The sequence below is a fragment of the Meleagris gallopavo genome, chromosome 6, assembly GCF_905368555.1.
Source record: "Meleagris gallopavo chromosome 6, MGAL_WU_HG_1.1, whole genome shotgun sequence".
Lineage (NCBI taxonomy): Eukaryota > Metazoa > Chordata > Aves > Galliformes > Phasianidae > Meleagris > Meleagris gallopavo.
In genome coordinates this window covers 14,400,308-14,426,782 of record NC_139409.1, presented here as the reverse complement: position 1 = coordinate 14,426,782, position 26,475 = coordinate 14,400,308, and the positions used below count along the sequence as shown (strand labels likewise).

At 43.1% G+C, this 26,475-nt stretch overlaps 1 long non-coding RNA gene across 1 annotated transcript; it reads left to right on the top strand.

Moving 5' to 3' along the window:
• The first annotated feature begins 8,161 nt into the window (after positions 1 to 8,161).
• Positions 8,162 to 11,508, top strand: LOC104911368 (uncharacterized). Its single transcript, XR_004160217.2, has 3 exons — positions 8,162 to 10,138; positions 10,394 to 10,603; positions 11,269 to 11,508. It is a non-coding gene; the product is annotated as an uncharacterized LOC104911368 (long non-coding RNA).
• The last annotated feature ends 14,967 nt before the right edge of the window (positions 11,509 to 26,475 follow it).

Below are 26,475 nucleotides of genomic sequence, written 5' to 3'. Positions count from 1 at the left end.
ACATCAAAGGTCTTCTTTTGCTGAAATAAAAACACAAACACTTTAATAAAATCAGTCCTCCTCCCATCGAAGCAACAATAAACTGAGAATTACCCCACTGGTAAATGTGCATCCAAAGTCCACAGAAGATACACAACAATTTAATGGCTCAGTGTAAGATTTTCCTTGCAAAGACTGGCATGCTCCATGTTTTTATTTCCTTTGGCAATACTGACTTTGTAGATGTCTATTTGCAAAAAAAGACAGAGAAAAAAAGAAAGCAGGAATCACACAGAGATGCACAGCTCTCATGTAGAGACTTAGTTACATATTTTAAAGGCTTTGGGCTCAGTCCCTCACCTTATCTGGATCAGTATGGCTTCACCGAGTTCAGTACCACATCACACCATTGAGACTTCAGCTTTCCATGCTTCACTGAAGTCCCCATACTGTGCAGTGGGTCACGGGTTAGACATACTTTAGTGTTTAGGGTTACGGTGAGAACTGCCCAGTTCTCACTTTCTCTCATGCCTGAGCCTTCATTTCAAAGCAAAAGACTGGCTGGGCCTGAGTGTATGTGCCTGGAGTGCGGCAGGATCCCAGCAAGGCCTGATTCCTCCAGCAGGCACCTGCAGCAATTGCCTTGAAAATGAATCTGTATAGTGAAGGGAGAGAGGAGCGATACGTAAAGAGAGAGGAACAGAGACAATCTCAGTACTTCCAAAGACAACCTGAGATTGAACTTAGAAAACTTGAAGCAAAAGCGCAAGATGTTCATCAGCAGCACAAAACAGAAATTAGAAACGAGGCGCTGTGAATCCAGAATTTGCCTCGGTTTCAAACAAGAGCAGTGAGTTTCAATCATGAGAGCAAAAGACAGATGATGGGAACAAGAGCTGGAAATCACGGTGGAAACAAAACTTGAGTTCAGTGCACTTCATTCAGAGAAACTGGATGATCTCACCCCAGTGTTCTGAAAAATACTGGCACAAAAAAAAATGGCAAGATGGGTGTTCCAGAAGGAAAACAAAGTGCTCAGATCTAGTCTAGACTCATTAGTCTGTCTCAGCGATATTCAGGGTTTAAAACTGATTCTGAAGAAAATGATAATTAAAGACATGAGTGTGAAGGGAAAATGTGATAAAACACAACACAAGTGATTTTAAGGTAGTTTCTGCCAGGTTGTCTTTAATGAGACAACAAATCTACCGAACAAAGAAAATGTTTCCATTAAACTTTCTGGACTTCAGTAGGTTTTATTGGTCTGGGTCATGTAGGAATCCTTTCTTTGAGATGGCAAATATAGGGTCAATTGCAAAAGTGAAAGGTGAGTGAAAAGCTGGCTTAGAGATAGCAGTGTGGAAGGAAAAGGAGGCAATGAGTAATCCTGCAAGAAGTATGTGGCTGGAGGGATGTTACTAGGCAAGACTCCAAAGTCTTAATATTTTGATAATGACCTTGTCAAAACCTTTAGTACTGTGCAGATAAATTAGGTAATGACCTAATATTAAGGATCACATCATGAATACTGAGGAATATCAGTGTACCATGCAAAAAGACATAAATGACTCTTTGGGCTGGAGTAAAGGAAAGGGATGACTCCTGTAGTACCAAAAATGAGATCATGCACTTGGGAACACATTCCCCAGTTTTCAGTCAGATCCAGTCCTGGCTTCAAATACAGGGATTTGCACAGTCATGCCAACCTAACACAGGTATTATGTAATTGTTATTGATAAGAGTGGGAAGGAGGCTCTAAAACATACTTTAATTACAGTATATAAACCCCAGTCCTTTTTCCCACCTGGCAAAGCCAGCTGAGGGAACATGTGGTACTCTGCTCCAGAGTGAATGGGCATCCTATAGCAGCATCACAAACACCTCCTGTGGATCACTGCTGCCAGCACAGGACCAGCATGGCCACTGGAGACCCCTGTGCTATCAGGGACCTGCCACAAGCTGCTGACCACCCAAACGGGACAGTCTGTCACCATACACAGGCTGGGCACCAGGCATGGTGGGGCCACAGGAGCCTCGATGGTGTCAGGACACAAGGGCTGCCTTACCACAAGTTTCTCAACAGTCCTGTTCAGGAACAGGGGGTTTGGAGCAGGTTCAGCAACAACAGATGGTCAGTCTCAAGGGATAGGCTTTGGAACAGAGCTCTCCTAAGTCACTCTGTAAAAAATAGCAGTAGCTATTTTTCTCCTCTAAAGTGGATGTGGTTGGCACCTTTTTGGTCAGTTTTCTTGTGCCATGGAGGGCATGGGCACAGATGACAGTTTGCAGTTTCTTGAGGCTCAGCAAAGCCTCAAGGAGAAGCAATAGCCAAAACTCAGGTGGAAGCCAACTCTGAATTTGTTCCATTGACATATTGCTTCACTGCCACAGAGTAAGCAGTAGAATCCAGATCTAAGCATATGTGTTTGCAAAATAACTAATGCATTTCCCAGAGCTAGAGATACTTTGCATAAACTGAACAGAGGCAGTTTGGGTTAACTTGGCTATAGATCCTCCACAGAGCCAGAATTTGAGTCCTCACACGCAGCGGGGAAGAGGAAAAGGAGCCAGCTTTTAGCTTGTTGAGTAGCTGCTAAATAGCATTTAAAATAATCTTTGTAGATCATTTGCAATGAGTAAAATCTGATTCTATAAGGATCTCTGAAGGACTTAAAAAATAAGAGCTGTCAATACTAAGTTATAGCAAAGAAAGTAGAAAGCCAGCTCTGCATGTGAATAAACTATTAAAGCATTAGTAATAAGTCAGAGAATAACCCCCCGCAAAATCTCCACAGCCAGAAAAATAAATTTAGATAATATTTTTCAGCTTTGAAGGAAAGAGTATCATAGCTTTATCCAGTTTCCATGTTACGACCTCAAAACTAAAGTTAAAACAATGACTTTGCATTACTGCTGCAATACAAGGTCTTGTAAGAAATGAACAGAAAGAGTTTGTCAGAACAATGGGAATCCTGATGACACGGTACCAGCAAGGAGCTTAGTAAAGACCCCACCATATCTATAATACATGGGTTGAAATCATGTTTTAAATTTATTGTTCAATTACAGCTTCAGGCTCTTGGAGTTCACAGCTGCCAAGAAATATATATGACATTAAATTATGGAATATTTTGTTAAATATTTTAATACATTTGAGTACTTGTAACACTTTATTTAAGTATATTATTCAAAGAACAGAAAACATTGCTCTTTCCTAATTAAAAGTGTGAGTCAGCAAACCCAATAAAATGCTTACTCTGGTGCTGGAAGAAACTGAAGAGTGAGAAAAATCCTATTAGAAAGGCCCCTATTATCCTGGCAATGCCTGACTGAGTGACATCTCAATGCATTTTTGCTGAGTTAAGCCCTACAAACTCATCCACTTGTGGCACAGGATGTCATTTCACCATTAATTTATTTGATTTATCCAGAGATTAATGGACATGTGAGATGTCAGTTAAAATTTCAGAGCACGTTGGGATGCTCTGTCAAGTAATGGTAGGCTATACCAGAAGGAATGTAGGTGCTCTTTGAAGGGTGGAAGGACACAAAATTCAGGTGGGACTGACTTCCAGTGGTGGGAAGGGCCCTGCAGACAATTGGCAGTGCTTTCCTGCTATTCTTCCTAATGGAGCTTATAGAAAATCTCATTTAATTAAAACAAAACAAAACAAAAACCTAAGAAAAGAATATTCTGCCAGAGTGTTAGGTGTTTTTTTTTATTTAGTTTTACTTCTGATTGCTCGGGCACTTGACCACTAGCTCTGGGGAAATGTGAGGAGTAGCAAAGTGTTGGTTTCACTTCTCGCTTATCATACTGGTAGCACACCTGAAGACCTCAGCAGCTGCAGGCTTGGCCAACTACATCTGGACTAAGTAGGTGTGCCCCTCAGTGCCTTCTCTGCTAACTACTTCTACTCCATAACCTCCCGGATGTTCTCCAGAACTTGTCAGCCCTAGTTAGATAATGGGGTACACTTCAAAGCAGGTGAGGATGTCCAGGAGGGAATGGCAAGAACCTCTTCGGACAAAAACAGAAACCAAATTTTCCTCCCTGGAGGGTCCTCCAACTGCTATAACACCAGGTAAAGCAGGTGTTTTGGAGGACCACAACCACATGATTCTCATTCTCTGCCCAACTGGGTGCTGAGCCTCAGAAGAGGGCTCCTCCCTCTAGGCTATGTCTAGGCAGAGCCTACTGGACTGAAGCTCTGAGTTGGGCTCTAACTCAACTCAGTGTAGCGGTATCTGTACTATTTGCCATTGCCTTGGTCAGCGTAGCTCCCTCAGCAGTAGCTACAGTTTTCTGAGGACTTTGCCCTCTCACACGCTCCCTATATATATGAGTAAGCTAGAGCTAATTCTTGATCATTTTCTTAGTTCCAAACATCTTGTTTTAAGGTACTGCCTGAACTGGAGCTGCATTTTTATTTATGCATTCATTTATTCATTTTTGTATGGCACTGTAGCACATCACTGAGCCTCATAACCTTTTGCACTTTCCAGGATTCCATCTCCCTTGGAAGAACTGAAGTCGTCTCCTCAACTTACTTTCAAGGATTGTTTAAACCAGAGGTATGTTTTTTAGCTGCAGTTACAGGCGTTTCTTAATGCAATAAGTGTCTGGTTTGTGTTCAAAGATAATCAGGTTTGGGGGAACAGCACGTATTTTTCCCTTGGGTTTCAGGTAAGACTCTCTTGGCTATAAAGGCTACATACAGAGATGATGATACTCTTCTCTTTAGCCATCCTTCTGGGAGAATTTCCAGAATCCAGCAATGCTGCTACTGTACAGATTTCATTCAGAAAATAGCTGCTTTATCTTCAAACATTTTATGAAACCTTTGAGAAGCTGCTGCTGAAAGTAAAGCTGTTAGAAGGGTCTGGTAGGATTTGAAAAGCACAATCCGCTGAGAGTCATGGGAGTCCTTGCAGCAAACCTCTCTGAAGCAGGTTCAGTCATTGCTGTGAGTGAACATATGTTTGCCTTGTTCTAGCAGGAGTGGAGCACGTTCCCCACCAACACAAAGTCTCATCTTTCTGAAGAGGGATTTTTGAACATCAGCAGCTTGTCCAAATGCTAATCCTGAAATTAGTGAAGTGATTCTCTAAAGGCTGGTATTTTTTCAATAAATGTTACTATTATCTTGAACACTGTTTTTATTTATCCACAAAATCTGCAAGAGATGCTCTTATTTATGATATGATTCTCCAGTTTTGAATTTAATAAGGAAGTTGTTAATGAAATAACATATATACATATATTTATACATATCACATCACATTTATAAATGGCCTGTTCATAACCATGGCTTATAAGCATCGCGTGTTTTCCCACTTTTGATAGGGAACTGCATGGCAGTGTTGCTGGAAGAGAAAATTACAGGGCAAATAACTGAGAGTTTAGAAGATATCTAGAACTGTGAAAATGTTGGACTAGAAACAGGCAGGGAGAGCTTCTAACTTTCTGGGCGCTGGCCATGAGCACTGCACTGAGAGAAGATGGATATGGAGCTTGCAGTAAGAGACTGGCAGTCTCTTTAGAGACACTGTAAGCAAATATCCCCAAATCCATTTGTGCTGAGACACAGACCTCTTCCTACTACTACACAGTGGTGTGGATTTGTGTGCACTGACAGTATCAGTGTTAGTGCTGCCAGCCATCGTAACTCTGTGTAACACCATACTTCAAATCTGAAGAAGACCATTTTATCTCACAGTTAAAGCCCTCAGTGGAATATTTCAGGGGATTGGCAATCCAGAATTTACCTGGGAGGCAGGAGAGCCAATGCCAAATGCCATGGACTAAGCAGGCACATCCAAACATCAAGGTCTTCTGCTTGCATGTGAATGTTACCTCTTTGATGTTGTAGCTCCCACCATGTCCAAATCTGTTCTTTGCTTTTGTAACCTTGCTGCTTCTGTCTTCAAATATCAACACTGCATGGATATGGGGTGGTTTTAAGCAGTCCTTGTAGCTTCTCTGACGATTATCGGTGGAATACTGACACCTACATGTTTCTTCATTATGGGTTTTCATAAGAGTTTCATTAAAAACCAACTTAATTAAATGAGCAGACATCAGACAAAAACTTCTCATCAGCTGCATCCATCAGCAAAACATATTACAACAAGGCAGAAAGTAAAGACAGCAAACCTGTGTTACTTTTCTCACAATCTGGGGAAATTGGGATACTACAACCCTACATGATTTGCAGGCCGAACCCTCTCAATATCTGGAGTTCCAGTTTCACATGCAAAGCAATGCCTCTTTCAACCCTGAGCTTTACGTTCTTTGCTTCTGGAAATGAGTCAAAGATATTCTGTCCATTATTAATGTGGTCATTATCCCAACATGAAATTGGGAAAATTGGGAAATAACCAATAAAATGAATTTATCAAAATAAACAATGTGAGTGAAGAGCCTTCACAGTCCTTAAGCGATGGGATCAAATACCACAGCAGATTTTCCTTTAAGGTTTTTTTTCTTTGTCTTTTTGCAGATATCAGAAAATGGAAGTGTTTCCTAAAGGGAAGAAACTGCATTGCTCCAGCCACGGGGACCTTGGAGCCTTCCACAGACGCTTTTGCAGTCTGGAGGGGTAGCCAGGCAATAGGCATTTTCAAATGGCTGTTATCTACCTTAAATCATCCAGACTCCTGAGCAGCTCCATGCACTCCCACCCTCAAGTTCTTGGCACAGGGTGTGGGTTCCTTGGGCCTCCTGGAGTGCCTCCAAATCCTCACCGAGATGACGGTGCCAAGGCCTTAAGTGCTGCAGTCTTGCTTCTATCCCTGCACAGAGCAGAGAAGGAAAAGTGATCTGGATGCTGCCAGGCAGACCACAGCAGCTTGCTGAGCCCGTCATTGTTTCGCTTCCCTTAAATAGGGGTTCTCTTGTTTTCCCAACTGTGTTTTGTACTTGTGTGTAATGCAGATTTGTTCCCGGACGTGAAAGGAGACCCGGGGTGTTGTAAAGCTGTGGGCAGGTGGCTTGTCAGGAAAAAGGAAGATCTCACGCCTGCTTTCCCGAGCTGGCAGCCGTCCCCAGCAGCAGGTGGATCACCTCCCACCCAATGCTCACAGTGCTTCGGGTCCAGCCGTTCCTGGGATCCCGGCTTACTGGTGACCAAAATGGGAGCAGTAAGGAGCGTTTTCTGCTGCTGCACTCTCCTCATCCTCCCTTTCTTCATCACACTTTCTACTTCTGAGTGTGACAAGCTTTGCAGGGCTGCATACAGCCAAAGAGAGTGAAAGCATTAGGGCGGTAAACAAGGGCATGGTAAAATTTAGCACCATCACTCAAAAAGCTCAGATATGGAACATTATCAATCTTTTAGTTATTATGCAGAAGCAAACTGCTGAGTGCATAAATATTTTATAGACCTTAAACTATTGAACAATTATTGGAGCTGGGATTTAATCTCTTTCAGTCTGACCTGACAAAATAACAAAAAAGGGATCACAGTAAGAAAGCAGACTGCAAACCAGTGTGATGAAACCCTGGAGTGGATCCAGTGAGCTCATTTTCCTCCCACACTCATAATTGTTATCAGTGTAACTCACTGGCTTTAATGAAGTTACTTTTTATTCACGCTCAAAATAAGTCGGCAAAGAATGGAGTGCACAGCTTTTTGCTCAGCTGTGAAAGGGCACAATGTGCAGTGGATGAACTTCATCACCCAGGATGCTGCAGGCGCTTGCTGCATGGGAAATACTCCCAGTGCCCTTCTACTGAAGATAAAGGCTCTGAGAGATTTTTCATTTCATAATAAAACTGAAGGGATGGGTTCGATACTCAGGATCTAACAGCAGTCCTATTTTTTCTCCCCAGATACACAGGAAAATTCCCAGTGTTTTCCCAAAGGAGTAATTTCTACCACCAATACAAACTCCTCCATCACTGTCATTGTCTTATGAGACGTGAGAGTTCTCAGAAGTATTGGGCAGGCCCCAGCACGGCTTTCCACCATGTTTCTGGTGCTCCTCTCAGCTGCCCAGAAATCCCCATACCATTTCTCAACCCTACAAGCCTAGGAGGAAACTACTCATCCTCAAACTTTGCAGCTTTTTCCCTTTCTGCCTCTTTCTGTGTACCTGAGGATGGGGCTCTGCTGGCCACCTCCAGGCAGCTCAAACCTGCCTCTACGGCTGCTGATGCACTTCCACCTTCCTAGTGCAGAAGGGAGCTGCAGGACAGAGCGTGGCCTGCCCATAAGCACAGGCTGACAAATAGCTGCACTTCCTCTCCCGCCTCCTTCCTCTTTTTATAATCAGTGTGTAAGCAGAAAGGTCTGCCTTCCTCGAGTCGTACTGTCGATGAGCTGACAAGCACTGCCCTTCTGATAGGAAACTCCCCTGATGATCTGCAAGAAAAAGGACTAACATTAAAATGAGGCTTGTTTCCAGTTCCTATTTTCACTGCATAGACAAACTGGGTTTTATAAACTAGAGCAGATTTTGCAGTAAAAGGTTAAAAATCCTCTTCCTAAGGGAAGTGTCTTTTTTTATTACTTTTGAGAGCTATCAGCCCTAGTTATGCTGAGGAGAGGTGCAAAGGAACACGTGTACCAGCACTACTTGGGGAAATACTGGGCAGGAACAGGCTTACTTCTTGGGCTCTCCTATAAAAAGGAAGATGAATTGCTGTGATTTACTGGTTGTTTCAGCTTGTGTCATCTTTCACCTTCCTGATATGTAAAAGATGTGCACGTGTTTAAATCTATGTAAGATAAAGTACATGAGGGTGTGTTGAAGGAAACACAGAAAGGATGCAACCTGTACATGAGGTTGGAATTTCCCCCATGGGTCTCAGCCATGGCAAAGGGGAGAAAGAATCACAGAGGCATAGAATCCTTTGAGTTGGAAGGGATCTTTAAAGGCCATCTGGCCGAACCCCCTGCATTGAACAGGGACACCTACACTAGATCAGGTGCTCAGAGCCCCGTCCAGCCTGACCTTGAGTGTCTCCAGGGATGATGCATCCACCACCTCTCTGAGCACCCTGTGCCAGTGTGTCAGGGTGCTCAGCATCCCCATTCCTCCCCTCACCACAGTTACTTGCCCTCTCTTGCAGACCCCATCCCGTTGCCACTTCTAAATTTCTCTGTTTTCCCTGAGGGATGGAGAATGGCTTTTATATTCCCCATCCCCCATCTCCATCTTTCCTTACTGCTATGTCAAGCATGAAATAACACTACTTTTATTACCACAGAAATGATTTTTTGAACATTTCATTTGCTCATTACCCATTTTTGGTGGGTTTTTTGTTTTTTTCCCTCCTGTGTATCAGTGAATTTGGGTAGTGAAAGCACCTGCTTCATTTTGACCTTCTGCCTACTTAATATCCCTCTCCTGTTCTCATGCAACAGCACGGCATTGAAAATATTACTAAGAAATATTTTCTGCATTGGGGCGACTGTTTCCAGAAACAGCTGGTGCAGAAACATTCTGTTAAACTTAGGCCGTGTTTTATTTTTAAAGATACTTCTACCCAGTGCAAATTTTCACTCTGGAAATTTCCTTCCAATGTTTAATCAGCCCTTGGGAAACGCACTCATAGCAGCTGTTCTTTTGAAGCTGGCACAGCAGATTGAGCTCTACATTAGATAAAGTTTGCTTCTCATATCTCCCTTCAAAATAGTCAACATTTAAAAGCTGAGTTAGATATCTTTCCGCGTCAGCAGTGCTAACAAGTCCACTCAGCCTGTGCCTTCAGCTGTATACTTCCAGCCTTTCAGGACTTCGTAGCGCTTTAGGGGCTCAATCCTACGTCGTGTACTAATTATAAAATGGATGTGGCCTTATTATCTTGTTCGGGTTTTGCTTTTGGTCCACTTTTCCTTCTTTCACTTTCTTCTTTGTTCACAAGCACCTACTTGCTGAAGTCTACATATTTGAGAAGAGCATCGTGTTTCCCCCTGTTCACATTTTACATGTTCAGGAACTGTTCTGCATGACGCTGAAATTCTCAAAAGCCTCAGCCTTGGGTTGTGAGAAATCCTACACCATTAAATTTAACTTTCTCCGCCAGGTCTGCTGAATCAGGCTCCATGTCAGTGATTCTGGAAGCAGCTCAGTCATCTGCAGATCAGGTCCCTGCCTGTGTAGGGCATTGCTGGGAAAGCACGTCCACAGCCTCAGCCCCAAGGAGCACAAGGTACTAATTGCATCTAACAGACTCTCAGAATCACTTATTTTTAATAAGAAAATGTGAGTAAAATATAGAAGACAGCCATATGCTTGCACAAGTTAGATAATACTCTGCCTCCTTGTGCTGCACTCTTTGTTATAAAATGTCTGCTTTTATACAACATGGCATGAGGTTGGTTTATCTTTTCTGCAACATTAAATTCATATTAAAGTGCTATTCAGTAATATTGATTTCTTGCTATTATATATATTGTCATTTCAGTACCAGAACAGCTGCGTTTATCAGCAAAGACCAACTCTTCCAGTCCTAATACAGCAGTGTGAGTAGAAAGAGCTTTACATTTAGAGGTGCAGGAAGCAAAAGGCCTCTCTTGGAAGTCCACTTGAGGTGGAGACGTCTAGCAGCACCAGGACTCAGAAAGTTCTAAGACTGTCTGTACTCTCAAGAGCATCTCCCTTGAGACAGATGAATGTAAGTAGACTACAGGTGCCAGCAAATGTTAACTATTGTCTTGGGCTGAATTTCTGCTGAGCTGCATGGTGACCTGCTGATAAGTGCTGTCTTCTAACATATGGCCCTGCAGATAGCTAACGGCCCTGACCCCTGCAAACACAAAACAGAAACAGAGCCCCTTCATGCTGTCCCTATAGAGGGAGATAAGAGCAGTGGCTGGACAGAGTGTGTCAGGGGCAGCAGAATCCACAAGGAGTGATAAAATTGGGAGGCATGAGAGCCAAAGGCCAGAGGCCTCCTGTGCAAGGCAGGAGCCAGGAGAAGACCCTGATATTATTTTGCAAGAAATAAACTTGCAACATAGCTAAGAACTCTTCTTCCAGCTTTTTTTTTTTTTCTTCCTTAAAAGGCTTCAAAACATAGTTCAGTATTATTCTCTGTGTTTTTATATCAAAAGAATCTAACACAACTTAAGAAACTTAATAGAAAAATGAAATGTAATAGTGCATACTAATCCTACGTTGTTTAGAAGCTTGTAAAATATTATTAAAGACTGCTAGCTCGAGCAAATCAAAACCAAGGATGTAACTCGTGAGAACACTCTAATACACTTTGCTCTCACTCCAAGCATGTGTTCTAATGGTCTGCAGTACCCAATAATCTACTTTCTGGTTTCCTTCCAGATCTATTCATTGCTATCTCCACTTGCTGCAGAAATCGAGTACTTCTGCACGTGGGAGGCATAGTGCAGCACAGATTTATCATGGAAAAACAGAACACTCCTTGCTGAAGACACACAGCTAATACCTCTGAAAGCTACAGGCCTGTTGGAGGGGAGCTAAATCATACAGTGGTATGTATTTAATCTTGCAGCCATAAAAAGGGTGGTTTGGTGAATCTTTCCTACACTGAAGTGCAATACGGACTCCCTTTGCTGTTAGAGGTGAGATGCACAAGCATGTGCTGTGGGATCTGGATGCAAAATGTGAGGCAAATCCCCAGAGCAGCCTAAGAGCAGGGCTCAGACCACCAGGCGCTTTGTCTGTCCCCTGTTTGCCTCCCCATGGGCTCCTCTAGCTCCCCACATAGGTGCAGGCTGCCAGAGACAGGCCGGGAGCAGCAAGCTCATTGCTTATTGCACATGAAGAGCTGCAGGTTCTCAGCCATGCTGTTGTGTAGCCTGCGGAGCATATTTTTGGCTACTTCAGGGGAAGAAGCACAAGGCACAGGTCTTCTCGCCTCACTGCAGCATGCTCGGGAACAGTTGTTATGTCTCAGCCCAGATGCTTCATTTCAGAGGCAAACAGTATGATTCCTGTATACATTTGCTTTCTCAGTTTGTCAAGCACTTAAGTGCCTTTCATCCTGAAGTATCCTAAACGATAATATGCACTTACATAGCTCAAGCTCCTCTAATGAACGAGGTCCTCCATAAACGCTAAGTAATTAAGCCTCACAACAGCCTGACAATCCGGGAACAACTCTTTGCAATTGTGCCGAGGATGAACAGATGCTGTGTAGAGACAGGCAGGCAGATGGGCAGCAACAGAGGTCCTGGGCTGGGGCTGCCAGCTGAGCCCACACCAGCACTGTGGCCTCACATCCCACACATCAGCCGCAGCCACATTTCACCTCCCCTCAGCTCCTCTGCTCTGGGCTGAGGGAACCCAGGGCCCTCAGCTGCTCCTCATACATCTTCCCCTCCAGACTACTGCCAGGGCTTTTCATATGAATGAGAGAGAGAGAGCTGAAAGGTTTTTACTTGTTCCCCACCTGCCCACTCCCACTGCCAAGACTCTTTGGTGGGGTGCAGTGGGCCCAGACCAGACCTTGCCCCAGCACTGGTGCTGCAGGTGGTGGGACGGGGCCCTGGCACCACTGCTGTGTCAATGGGGAGAAGGTGCTGGACTCAAGCCTCATCGTAACCCCAGGTAATTTGCTTCCATTTCGCCTGCAAAAGGAACTTGGCAAGAGGCTCTCAGGCAAGCAATAAGCCTCTGACATGCACTCTTCAAGGAAATGAAAATGGGGAAACTTCAATACAGTTAAGTGAGCATTTCCCATTAGAAGACATTAAAGCCAAAGGAAAAGAAAGTCCTAGGCAGGTCTGCCTGCAGACTTCTTTCCCGGTTCTTCTTCCACCTTTGTCAGCACTGCTGTCATCTGTTACTGGCAGCTCTGCAGTGGGAATTTCCTTTCTCTCTGATTTTCTTGTAGCACTGTCACAATCAGGAATTGTATGTACAACAACTGTACCTTTCAACTAAAGGAAAGGACCTTTTCTGCAATGTCTTTCTTCATGTCTTCTGTAGTCTCCCTTCAAAAGATACAATGAAAACTATTTTCTCAAGTTAAACAAATCAGAAATGATTAGAAGCATGCAGCTACTACTTTGCCTCTGGTGGAATCTCATATAATTTCCAGGTAATGTATTAATGTTTGGACATCACTGTCCTATCTCCTTGCTTCTGCCACTTTCTTTTGCTAACCCACAGGATTCAGATCTCCTGCTGGAAAGCACAGACATAACCCTAGTATTGCTTGACTTCTATAATGAGTGCAAAGAAATAAACTCATCCACTGCTCAGTTTGCAAAGCCCTGAAGTTAAACTCCTGCCTCCCAGCCCATACAGAGGAAGGTTTTCCTTGCTGATTCAGCAGCAAAGCCAAGGCACCATGAGGCACTGTGGGAAACCCACTCCTGTGCACTTCCCAACTCCATTATGCCTTTGCCAGTGCTGCTGTGATGCTGTTTCAGTGACTGGCTCCTGCCTGCTCTCTTGCCCATGGGTTTGCATTTTGGGAGTTTTTGAGCTTGTTCGTTTCTTCCCCTGCCAGTTTACCCTTCTTTTCCTCCCCCCTCTGCTAACAGCTTTCCTGCCCTTCCAGCCCTGCTCTCTGCAGTCAACTCAGTGAGCTCATGGCGTGCCTCTGTCCCTGGCAGCAAGGGACACCAGCCCTGTCCCCCACCCCAGCATGTCCTCACTGGCAATATTGCTCGAATGCTTTTCTTTGCATCCTTTTTATTTTCCCCCTCTCTCTTAAGGTGGGATCTGTCTTTCCTTATAGCAGATAGTGTGAGCAGAGAGAAACCAGACTCAAGGTAAAATTCCCATTAACATTAGAGGGGGCAGGATTTCACCTCAAGTGTTTCATGTTCTGGGTGCTGGACAACAACATGAAAGGACTCCGCACTTGTAAAACTTGAACTGTTGCAGCCATTTGAGCCAAGCAAATGCAGATGCAGATGCTGGTGCCCCCTCTAAGCCCCTTGCCTTGGCCATGCATGCTCCTTCCAAGACCGGTGAAAGTCATTAATCTCTTCTTAGCTGTTTATTGATGCCATGATGGCAGCTCTTGCTGAGCACGGAGTTCCTCCTGCACAGCCTGGGCTAGGCACTGACTTTTACTGCTGCCGCCCCACAGTACCTCCAGCCTCACTGCCTTTCAAGTGTACCCCCCTTCAATCCATCTTCCACATCTTGTTTGTGTTACTGCTACTGATGGAGCTTTACAAGCCTCTGGCTATTGGATGCTGCTAGCTGATGCCTCACTGCTTCCTGGCTTCCTGGGACACCTCATTCCCCCACCATTCTGGTGTCAAATCAAATTTCCGAAATATTACTGTGTCCTCTATACTTACTGGTGGCCTTCTGCTGACCTGTCTTCAGTTTTGTCCCCACTGCTGCCCTGAGTCTCCAAGGCCCCATGGCCTGCTGCAGATCCCACTGATGCCTTTTGCCTGATGGTTGATCTTCCCATTGGTCATAGTTCTCTGGTGGCTTCATATCCTCGGCTACATTTATTGCAGCAAGCTTACAGGTTTATCCCTGCCTTGTCCTGCCTCTGCCTGCTTACAGCCTGTCAGCTTCCCCTGGAGTCTTGATTTTCTCACTCATCGGTCTCTTGCTGAACTACTGTTTAGTCCCCAGGAGGGATGCTGCAGGAGCACAGTTTTTTCAAGTAGACATCACTCTTGTCTATGCAGTTCTTGTTCCTGGCTCTTTGCTGTCATCGCTGCTTTTCACTTGTTTGGGGGTACCCAGGGGAAGATGTCTTGTGCTCAGATTCCCCTGATACTGAAACATTTGAATTTTACTGCACTGCATTGCAACCTATTGTATGAAAACAGCATGTCAAGCTTTGAAAAAGTACCTCGTGCTCCATGATCTCAGTTCTTCCTTGAATGCCCTTCACTTAGCCAGTTATTTTTGCAGAAAGAGAATTACCAATTTACTATTACCATATAGTTCATGTCTTTAAAATTGAATGAGTCCGTTCTGGCCATTTTTTAAAGCTGTTTTTTCCTGGACTGATCACTCAATGCTTGCACACTTTGCAGTGAGCATCCCATTCTGGCATCAGAGCTACTCCCTGGCTTGATGGCATGTCCATCTCCTGTCACAGTCTGCTGGGACCATAGCTCTGGCTGCTGTCCCTGGCTATGGATGGCCTCCTACCAAGCAGCAGCAAGAGCTTCTTTGGCAGCACCCTCTTGCAGTTTGCCACAAGCTGCCTTACTCTCTGCAGCCCCCCGAGTTTTCAGTGCTCCGTTAGATGCCTGGGCATCCCAGCACATTGCCAGCATGCGTTAAATACTGCTTGTTTGCCTCAGAGAAATGCACTTCTGATGTTGTTGCAGTGGCACAACTTTATTTTTTACAGAAGTACTAAAAATAACCATGTGGTTGCTTGTGCAATTAAATATGTCACCAGGACTTCTCAGGGATCTTTATTGTGACTCTGCCCATCTGCTCCATGCCCAAGGCTGAACTAAAAGATCCAGTGGAAATAGGGGGTGGAAACTCTTCTCTCAGCCTTGCTCTGTTCTTGGGGACTGCCGTGCTCTGCCAGCAGCTACCCAGGGTTGCAGGATTCTGCTCTGTTTTCTGCCAGGTGTCCTCGTGAGGATGCCAGGAGCCCTGGCTGTCCCGCAGAATTGGGGCTGGCATTTCACCAGGAAAGCCATCAGGGTGCCTGTTCCTGGGCTCCCCAGAGCGAGGAAAGACAGCAGCTGCCTGTCTGTACGAATGGCCAGATGTCTTCTTTTGGTTGGACTTGTCACTCAGAGTTCCTCAGAAATCAACAGGTGTCAAACGGAGGAGATTAGCACTGAACTAAACCTGTTTCTCACTAATATTCTCCTCCTGACCTTTGTGCTGAGGTGGCAGAGTGCAGCCACGCGTTCCCGATGGCTTTCTTTGGCGTACCACTCTGTCTGTAACATGCTCACTGTGCTGGGGAGATGCTGGTGCCAGCTCAGCTCTCACTGCAGCACCTCCGAGCCTGGATGGACGCCGGGCGCTCCTGCCAAGCTCCCGCCAGCAGCTGCAGCCGGTGCTGGTAGGAGGCTGATGGCTCATCTGGCTCAGGAAGCCAGGACTTCCCGAGGGCAGTGTGGCAAATGCTCCGTACACTACTAGGGAGCGTTTCCTCAGCCATTAATAATTCTCAATATTCAGCTCAGCCGCACTGGAACAGCGTGGATGCTTTGCTTACCTGGCGGCTTTCTCACAGTGTCAGGCAGACTTCTCCTGTGCTGGGATTAGAGGATGAATGATGCACGTCCTTTTGGACTGTCTCACCAAAACAAAAGGCCTGCAGCGTGGCAGTCAGAGTTGCACCCTGCAGGGCAGCACACACCTCGGCCTTCAGAGGCTGTGCTCTCCCTGGGCCTCCTCCCTGGAGGACCATGCGGACCCTGCCTAGCTTTCCTCCTTGTGCAGATGTGGGGGTGCTCCAAGCTCAGGTGATGGCAGCTCTGGCTGAGCTCTGGGATTTTTGGAGTTTTGGTCCCCTTTCTCCATCTCATCCTGCCCTTCAGCAGTGCCCCACACACTTGGCTTCACCAACAATCATGTAATTTTCTTCTTAAAGTCACCAGCACTGCAAACTGACTTCTCTTAGTGGTTTGTCCTTTTTCCTTTTTTCTTTTTTTTTCTGCAATACCTTCTGTATTAAAATAAGAAGTGATATGTTTCTCCAGCCCTTTCACTCTTACTTAATGGCTAGGAATTGGTTTTCAGCTTCTGTGTTGCTCGCTGAATTAAATATCCTGGAGCTATGGTACTACAGTCTTGGCCCATGTCCTTGCTGGTTCTTTCAGAATAGGGCTACACATCTGCTCTGCCCTGATATTATTAATACTTTTCTTTTCTCCCCCAGGACAGTTTGATGGCCCTTACAATTTTGAGCATTTATCTATGGCTTTGAACCATTTCTTTCACCACTCACTCCTACAAGTTGTAAACATGCAACTCAGGTGACCTGGCCACTAATTCCCAGGTATGGTACAAATCTCTATTTCCTTTGGCAGTCATCTGCTTGGAGGAAGCTATCACCCAACACTGTTATCCTTTGTTTCTGTGTTTTGGGAATTATTCTTTCCTGAAGTTTCACTTACACATTGTCATCTAGTGTGTTGAGAGCAAGCACAAAACCAAGACAAAGTCAATTAAAAATCTTTACCTTTGATTTCTTCATTTCAAGACTATGGCCATTGCTTCACACAAGCATTTGTTTCTTGCTTCCACTAATTGCTTCCTCAAAGTACATTTTGTCTGAAATCTAGCACTAATATGTCTTGATACCCTTCCTGTCTATTTATACTTTATCTGGATACTGCTTGTTAATCATATCACATGCAAAGAGCATGTATTGAGTGTTGGGGCCAAAGGAGGGAAATTAAAGGGATGATAGACAAAGATGTTGCACTTGTGGCAAACACTGAGCTGTGCACTCAGGGATTGATCTTTTACCACCTTCTCCAAAATATTCTGCCTTCCAAGATGCTTTCTTCTCCCAGCTTCCACTTCTGTACAGGTTCATGCATTCCAAAACTAGCTCAAGACTTCCTACCAGCATGACCTACCTTGAATTCTCTTGTTTTATTAAAGCCTTCCACCAGGGTATTCTGGGTCTAGTTCACAACTGGAGAACCAAAAATTATACAAGTTCAACTCTTTAAAACAAAACAAAACAAAACAAAACAAAAAATGGTTCAAGTAAAAGGATGTGATAAGAAAGAGCCAGAGAATGTTTCATTCCTGCATAGTGGTTTAAGAGCAGAGAAGAGAAAGTAATGGTGTAGTGCAGTAGTATGTTAGCAAGAATCAGACATTTCTGATTTCTAATTCATCCTAAGCTAAGAGGAAATATCATAGTATAATTATGTAGGTGTCTCCAGTTGGACAAGATGATCCTAGTTGTCTTTTCTAGCCTTAATGATTCTGTAATTCAATGAAAGTAATGCCTCCTATTTATTTCCATGGAAACTACAAATAGTAACATTTCCCTATTTTGGGGGAGAGGAGAGCAACTCTGGGATATTGTGAAATTTGGACTTTGCAAATATTAAACATTTTATAAAACCTACATCCACTAGGCACTGCCATTTGCTCCATCTGGGCAATAGAGGTGCTTTCAGGTCCAACTCCAAATGTATAGCATGTCTGTTTTTAGGGCAGGATTTGACCTCTTGAACTAGTAGAGTTCTGCCTATCTTCTGCAGTGATGAGAAACCACAACTACTTAGAATATATTTTGAAAAATTAAATAAATAAGGATGAAATTATGGCCTTTCTCTTCTGTGAGAGAGAAAGCTGGATATGCAGAATCTTTAATTTCAATTAACTATTTTTCTAACCAGCAAGGGAAAAAAAAATAAAACAAAACCTATCAGTAATACAAAGCAATGAGCTTCAGACTGAAAGATTTGTGTCAACATCTGGACCCGGGTCTTGAAAACTAGGTGGCTGAGGTCATTCTATTTTATAAATCCAGCTTGTGAACAGTACACACAGAGTATGAACAAGTGCAAAGCCTGGAGACACATAAACAGTGTATTTCATTCCTGGACATTGAAATAACAAAAAGGGCAGAGTCAAAGGGCTCCTCTCAACGTATGTGCTTTAAATATATGCAAAGAGCCCATGTGACACTCAAATAATAACACAGGGAATATGGGAAATGAGACTAAGAAATATTTATAGTACTCTCTTTTTTACCAGGGTGAAGGTTAAACTTGGTTAACGCTAGGCTGATTAGGTCAAGAACATGGGCTCCACCAACTTTGCAGAGCACTCTGAACAAATAAAGATGTTTTCATAAGATCAAATTCTCACTGTAATTTGAAGCCATTTCTCACAGAAAATGCGTTTATTTATTAAACCAAGTAATACCAAGGGCACAGTTGTTTTTCAGTGTGAAAGTCCACAGAAAAATAGACTTTTTCTTCAAATCTTTGGCATCCTTTTCTTCCATGTGCCTTCCCATCTCAGCCAGGAGGTCGGAGCTACCCACTATTGCACAGGGATTAATTGTGACAGCTGTGTATTTCTCCTACAACTCAATTAGCAAAATGACTGCTCTAGTCTAACTATGACAATGGAGAGCTTTGTCTGCAGCCATATTTTGTCTTCCAAGTAAGCCTCATGCTTTTTGGTTGAAGGTAGCAATCGTGGTGAGATCTACAAGTGCTCCTACTTCTTAAATGCCATACACGTGTCTGGGTATTTCATCTCAGCGTATAGTGGAACTGCAATGAATAAGGAATGTATGATGAGGATCAGAAGTCTGGAACAGTGTTTGTAACAGGGATTCTGATGTAGCTAGGATTCTGTAGTTTAGAAATGTGGTGACTTCTCTTTTAGAATGTGAAATTAGGAATGGTTTATGGAAGAAAAATGGAAAAAGGATGATTAAATACTATATGTCACAATAGAACTGGAGGCATTTGAGGTAAACATCCAGCAGTCAATTTCAAACAATCACAAGTATGTCTTTTTTTCTTGCCATTTTAAAGTGATCTTTGAAATTTACTGTCACTGGATATAACCAAAATTGCAGCTAGCTGTGCAACAGTCAGTTGTGATTTGTAATGAAACTTCGCAGAGGACACGTCCATCTGTGAGTGACAAACCCAGAGCTCCAAGCTGAGCTTTCTTCTGTGAACTTCCCTAAAATGCTAACTGTTATAAACAGGGAGGATACTGGGGAGGCTCACTCTGGTTGCCCTGTTGTGCATGGGGCACTAACTCAGCACTTAGACAAACTGCAGCTGTGACTGCGGTCTACATGGGCGGGTTCTAGTCCAGTTTGCTAATTTTTATATTCTTGAGGGTTGTAGGAAGGTGGCCACATAGTATGCAGCTGTGTGAACATTTCCATGGTCAAAATGTGAACATGCAGACCACAGTCATTGCCAGGTTGGTGGTGGGAGGGAGGAGAGTGGAAGAAGAGAAGGGCTGGCTCATCCCTGCTGCTCATCCACTTGTAGCACCAGGTCTGGTTGCTGACAAATGCTACTCTTCGGGGGATGTCTGTGTTCAACTCAGTTCTCTGCACTGTTGTCTAAATACCGCATAATATAGAATCAGAGTGCTTGAAGCTGGAAAGGACCTCAGGTGGTCATGTCCAACCCCACACTCAAGCAGAGGCACTTAGAGCAGGCTGACCAGCACATATCCAGAAATTTTTTGAAGATCTCCAACAGGGACACTCTATAATCTCTCTGGCCAACCTGTTCCAAACTAATCAGGTTGGACTGTGATTATGATATTATGATATTATGATGATTATATTTCTTTGGTAGATACTCATTCCCTTCAACAAGTTGGCTATCATGACTTTTTCAAAGAATGTGCCGTCTTTCCCATCCCATAATTAGAGCCAAAGAAAAAGTGGAAGAATTGAATGATTAGTGAGATTTTTAAAGAAAGGGAAAACCTTGCACTTACTGAAGACTGGTGATAATCAAAAGCTGTTATCATCAGATGGCTCATTTGATGGCAAACACAAAAACAAGTGAGCAAATTGCAACTATTCTAGCCAGATGGTTTTCCTTTGGTCTCTGGATAAAAACAAGAATTTATTATGCCACAAAAGCTACAAGTCTTCATCCCAAGATACTGGCTTTTCAGGCTGCAGCTGATGCACCGTTTGTAGAACAGGGGAAAGGCCTCAAGTACACTTGCTCTGAGGACAGGCAGAAAGACCTTTTTCTCCATGTGCTCTTTCCAGCAATTTTACACGACCACTGAGTCCAGAGAGCAGAGAGACAGACACAGAGAAAGATAAATTGCCCTGTTTTCTTCAAAATGTCAGACTATTTCCTTAACTCACATGTTCAAGGGAAAATTCCGAGAAAGATTATGTGAGTTTTTCATACAGTTTTTCACTTCAGACCAATATTCTCATTCTTTGAATTCTGCCAGTCATTTTGAGCACAGAGAAAAACATCTTGTCTCCATAACCACAAACAAATAAACAAAGTGGATACCTCTACCAGTTTCAAACTCAGTCTAAGAATTTATCAGAGCTTTTAATAAGATTCCTGAGTGATTTGTTTTTAGCCTTTGCTGCTATGAAAGCATTTTGTTATTTAGATTCACAGGTTCAACATTTCTGCTAACATTACAGTTCGGTCGCTGTCTGCTAGGTGTATGCTCCTGCCATCATCTTCCTTCAGGAATGAAGCCAGTGACAATACACACCTCAGCCACCTAAGCGCATTGTTAAAAAGGTACCACTTCAGAAAACTCTGTCCTGCTTTTCCAACGTAAAGCTGAACACAGTTGTCTAACACATGCTTTTATTATGCTAACAAAATGCACGTGCCTTCCCTGGTTAGAAAAAAATTGAAGCAAAGTCTTATCCTTCAGAGAGGAGGCTGCACATCACTGTGACTCTGCTGTGTTGGCAAGTGCGGAATGTACCTTTTTGGCTCCATTTTACTAATTTGAATCACATTTTCTTATTTACTCTTTCCTTCTCCACAAACCCTTCTTATGACAGCTTGCATATTTTAATATTAAGATTTATTTCCTTCCCATTTCTTAATGTACTCCAGAGACAGTAAAATGACTTGACTATCAGTTAACATGAATTTTAAAACTGAGTCCAAATATTTAATTGAATTGGTTGTGTCAGTGTCTTAATCACCTAATTGCTAGCATTTCTATTTCTGTGGTACAGATTGTCAGTGACTTTGAAAGATCAGTTGTATTGCCAGTTACTGGAAATAATCTCCTTCCAAATGGTATAAATAGCTGAACAACACAGGCAAAATATACCCTGAACATACTTCTAAGTGCAAACTCAGAACACCATGTCTGTTGTTCTGCACATTGATTTTTATAGAATACAAGGTGTCTGTTGAGTTATACTTAAAATGATGGCATTATTGATATTATTATTTTGCTTGTATATCCTAGAAACTAGATCCGTGATTTGTTTTTCTCTAAATGTAGTCTTATATTACTTGGATTAAAGATATGGGAGCAATATGCTCATTTGAAAGCATATGCAATCAGTATCACAATCTTCAACCATCTGCAGCACAGAAACAGAGAGAACCTGGAGGGCTGAGGCTTTTTAATTCCAGAAGGAAATGTCATAAGAAAAGAGTGAATTAATCTTTGGAAACTTGACATCCTGTATCTTTGCCTTAAAGATGAATTCTAGATAGAATCTCATTATCCTTTCTGTTTTAATTTAAGTCTTTTATATAATGGTCAAAAACAGTATTGCTCGGAATCTGCATGTTGTAACTGTTATATATTACAATGTTGTGCATTGGTGATTCTGTATGAAGTCTGCTAAGTTCAACCAGTGCTCAGCTCAACTGGGGACTATTGCAAAGCACACATGTTCCAGAAAGCTGAGGGCTGGCACTGAGCGGGAACCAGGAGTGGGAGTGCGTGGGCAAGGGGTGCTGTGCCTGCCCTTCTGAGGTTGCTTGTGTTTTTATACTCTAACGGTTTTGGAAAGTAAAATTCTGTGGCAAATCCAGAGATGTGAACTTATCTAAGTCACAGAATCATAGAATATCCTGAGTTGGAAGGGACCTATAAGGATCTAGTCCAACTCCTGTGGTAATACTGCTCTGTTAGCAGAAGAGAAAAAGCCTTCTGGAGACACCAAGATGATCTTGGAGATCCTCAGTGAGGACACAGCCACGAAGGCAAAGGTCAGAGGCTCTGTGGAGGAAGCCAACCCATCACAGGCTGGGGAAAGACATCCAGCCCCATGGACTGCACAGTCACACAAGTACACAGAATCATATAAGTACACCAGCTGTAGGCAGGACCAATGCAGCAGTTTTCCAAAGTATCACACTCTGGATTAAGCTTACTGTGCATGTGCAAAATATCATGAAATGTTGTCGGCACTGACACTTGTGGACTTTATGCATCTGGTGACCTTCAAAGGCTGCAGCTGGGTACTGGCCATGTGGCTTCTTCATGGGCTTCTCTACATAGACCCATCCCTTTGCTAAAGAATTTTAACTTGAACACAGCCAGACAGATACCGCATTGTTCTTGCATTTTGTAAAACAAATTCATTGCCAGACTGGAACCTTGTGTGCCAAGTTAAAGATGAGAGTGCATTTTATGGCTGCATTATAAACCCCTGAAAGAGGAGGTTTGCAGTGTAAATGCTGACACAGCCAGAACTGTAACTGAGTGAATGATATTGCTATGATATCTTATTTACCTCCAGCAAGGACTATATCAGGAAAACTAAATAATGTATTCCTGATGTTACAGATTTTATTTGATAGGCTAAAACTAGAAAGTTCATGCTTCGATTAAGGAAAAGTAGCATCATAAGAGCTACCAATTCATACATGATAAAGTGTTCCCATATTCACTTAGAATTTATTAAACATATTTTTAAATAGAAAGGACAATTCAGAAAGAACAGAAATGCATAATGTAGAATAAGTGAAACTGCAGCAGCGGTTTATCACAACCACTATAAAAGGGATGTACGGATGACTGCTGTGTGTGATTGAGTACCCAAATGCTAGCTGGTACTGCTTCTTTTTGACATTTGAATAATTTACAGCAGAAACTCCAGAAATACTCTCCTGCAGCTTGACATCTGCTTAATTGAACAGGAAACCATTGCTCTGAGCTAGCAAGTTGAAAACATGATGATAGGCACTCATAGGTAATGTGCACAAAGCAATCTGAAAATCATGGCTATTGGCTGCCGTTCTCTGCTGCTAACTACATGGCTGTTACGGATCTAACTGGTGCAGGGTTTCCTTAACCAAGTTATGTCAAGGTCGGTCTTTTAGAAGAAACAGCACCTACGCTTTGTCATTTTCCTGCTGTGACCTCTCTGATGTCCATGACTGGGTGTGGAAGCTGGGATTTGGCAAGCTGCACGACAAAAGAAACCTGCTAATTCTGAAAAGTGGTGTTTTGGGCTCAGCTGTCACTTCTGGATGAAATACATTCTACCTTGCAGAGTAGACAAATAAGCCTGCCCATGCAATGTGTAATGTTTTCTTTTGTCCTTTATAAAACTGAAATGACTGAAATAATATTTCAGGAGAAGATTTTGATACCCTCGCTCCAGTGTGCCTTGGCAGTCCCCACGCTGTGAATAGTTTCTCCAGCTCCAGTGGAATGCCTCTTGGATGGAAGATAGCCTTCACAGTGAATTCAGCTGCTTTCCTGCTGCAGGAATTTGCGAGCACACTGTTACACATTATAGAGGGAAAATTACACAAACCTGTCCAATGACAAGCTATAGTGTCGACAATGTATCCAAAAAAAGCTATTGTATGTATTAAAGAATGTGTCTTTTTGGCACTTGCTGAAATAAGAAGAGGCAAGACTTTGTGGTCTGGACCCTTCTTAGATCTTTACACGATGAGGCAGAGCAAGTTTCTGAACACTTCTGCAGCACTTCCCTGTACCAGTCCCCTTCCCCTCTCCCCTCGTCGACAATTCTTTAGAGCATTTGCTCCAGTTCAACAGCTGCTGACAAATCCTGCACCTTTCTGCTTCAACCCCTTGTTGCTTACACGTGGGAATCAAACAAGCAAAAAACCCTCAAACTTATTTTCTTCTAAGTAACTTGTTTATTTCTAAACCTACAAAGCAAATGCATTCTTTGCTCTGAAATTCAATGTCTGCCTCTTTTTCCACCAAGTTTGATTTGGTATTTCCTTTACAAACCTCAATTGTTGGCATTAAGGACTTGGCCATTTCAACTTGACTGGACTAAAACTTGGCAAACAAATTGTGCTCTAGCAGTTAAATTGTTTCACTAAAATTTCTTTCTTTTTTATCATTAATCTGTGACCAATATTTATCTCTGTAGTTTCCATCACACTTCTAAGTCCCCTGAAGGTGAATCGCTGGAAGTAACTGGCTTGGAAGTGCAGCTGACTGCCCGTACAAACACTTAAATAAGAGACCCAGAACCCAAGCTCCATAACAAAATGCAGTTATACTCTGTTTTTCTGCCTGCTGGCAGCCTTCCTTACACTTCTCCACATCAAGGAAGTGTCCCAGGAGAAGCCATAAGATAGAGACCTTAACAAAGCAGGAAGAGCAAAGAACCACAAAGACACATAGGAAGTCACTATTAGATCAAGGCCTGTGCTTGCCAATCCTGTGCAGAACTGGAGATGCAGGGAGCATTCCATAAGAGCCAGTGGTCAGAGGGCCAGCAAGCATAGGAGTGGAGGAATGGCCGTGGAAGATGAGAGTGAAGAATCCATGCCGTGTGAATGCTGGCAGTGCTGACATTGGGAAAAGGGCTCAGCAGCCTTCTCCCTGGTGCTGTGCCATCAAAAGAGAGGTTTTGGTCTGCTGTTCATCTCACTAAGGTCATTGATTATTGGTCTAAACAGCATCTTACCCCAAAGCCTTAGGGCAAGGTGTTGTTTATTAGAAAAGGAGGCATGCCATGAAGTTTTCACTTGTGGCACTTACAGGAGGCTGCACCAACTAACTGCCTAAAAACAGTGGGAGAGGGGAGGAAGCTTAGTTTAACAATTAGAGTGGGAGCTGGGCAGCATTTACTTGGCTAATCCTTTAGGCCCTCTATCCAACCCCTCCTTGCTGCTAATCAAGCCTTCCCAGAAGGATTACACCTTTCATTTGCCTTCATCTGTTCTATCTTGCAGTAGCAGTCCCAGGCACTCTGCTGGGATGGCTTAGCATCCCTTGTTTCAGATGGGACATGGAGCTGAGATTTCAACAAATATCACCCAAAAACTGTGTTTGGCCTAGCCACTGGTCATCAATCCTAGCAACACAGCAACAAATGCCCCTTGTTTGTTTGTGCTGGAACAACTGTGATATCAGAAAGATCAAGTAACTGTACAGCAGAAACTTAATTTAATGGGACTTGCAGTGGGCTCAAGAAGTGTAAACAATTTAAATAATTTTCTCTTCCCTTGTATTTCTCTCTCTCTGAAATAACAGCAGAGCTGCCAATGTGGTACAAGATACGACTGGGATATATGTTTTTTTTTCCAGGGAAATGCTTGTTTCTGCCAGGATCTGGTGCAGGGAATATTTTGCAATTATGTGAACTCAACTCTAGGCAGCTGCTGAGCAGATCTAAATGGCCAAGTGAAGCAGAATCCAGTGTTCTTTCACTGCTGCAGAAGTCATGAGTCAGAAAAGCAGACCAGCTTCAGTAAGCATTCAGCCCTTCAACTGCCTCATGTCCTTTAGCTCATGGCACGGCCTGAGGCTGAGCAGGGATTGCCAGGTCAGATGGAGGCCTTAAACAGAGACCTCTCTTTGACACAGGCAAGCTTAGCGTCTAAAATCAGGAATTTTAAAAACTATTGGCAAAGATTATCTGATTTGAGCTTACCAAGTTAAATTACATCTAAGGAATATTTAGGCTTGGTGAAAGTGTGTTTCACTTTATCATATGTGAATCCTGAATCCAAAATACACTAATTTCTAAGAAACACAGCAATTAAACTGCTTTGCCAATAGTATGGCAAGGATCATTTGGTTAAGCCACCATCTAGCACAGACATTGAAAGATGTATGTGGAAAGATAAATATCTATGCTTAGCTTTATCTTTAAGATGTTTTTATAGTGACTATTCTGTGAAATAATATTCA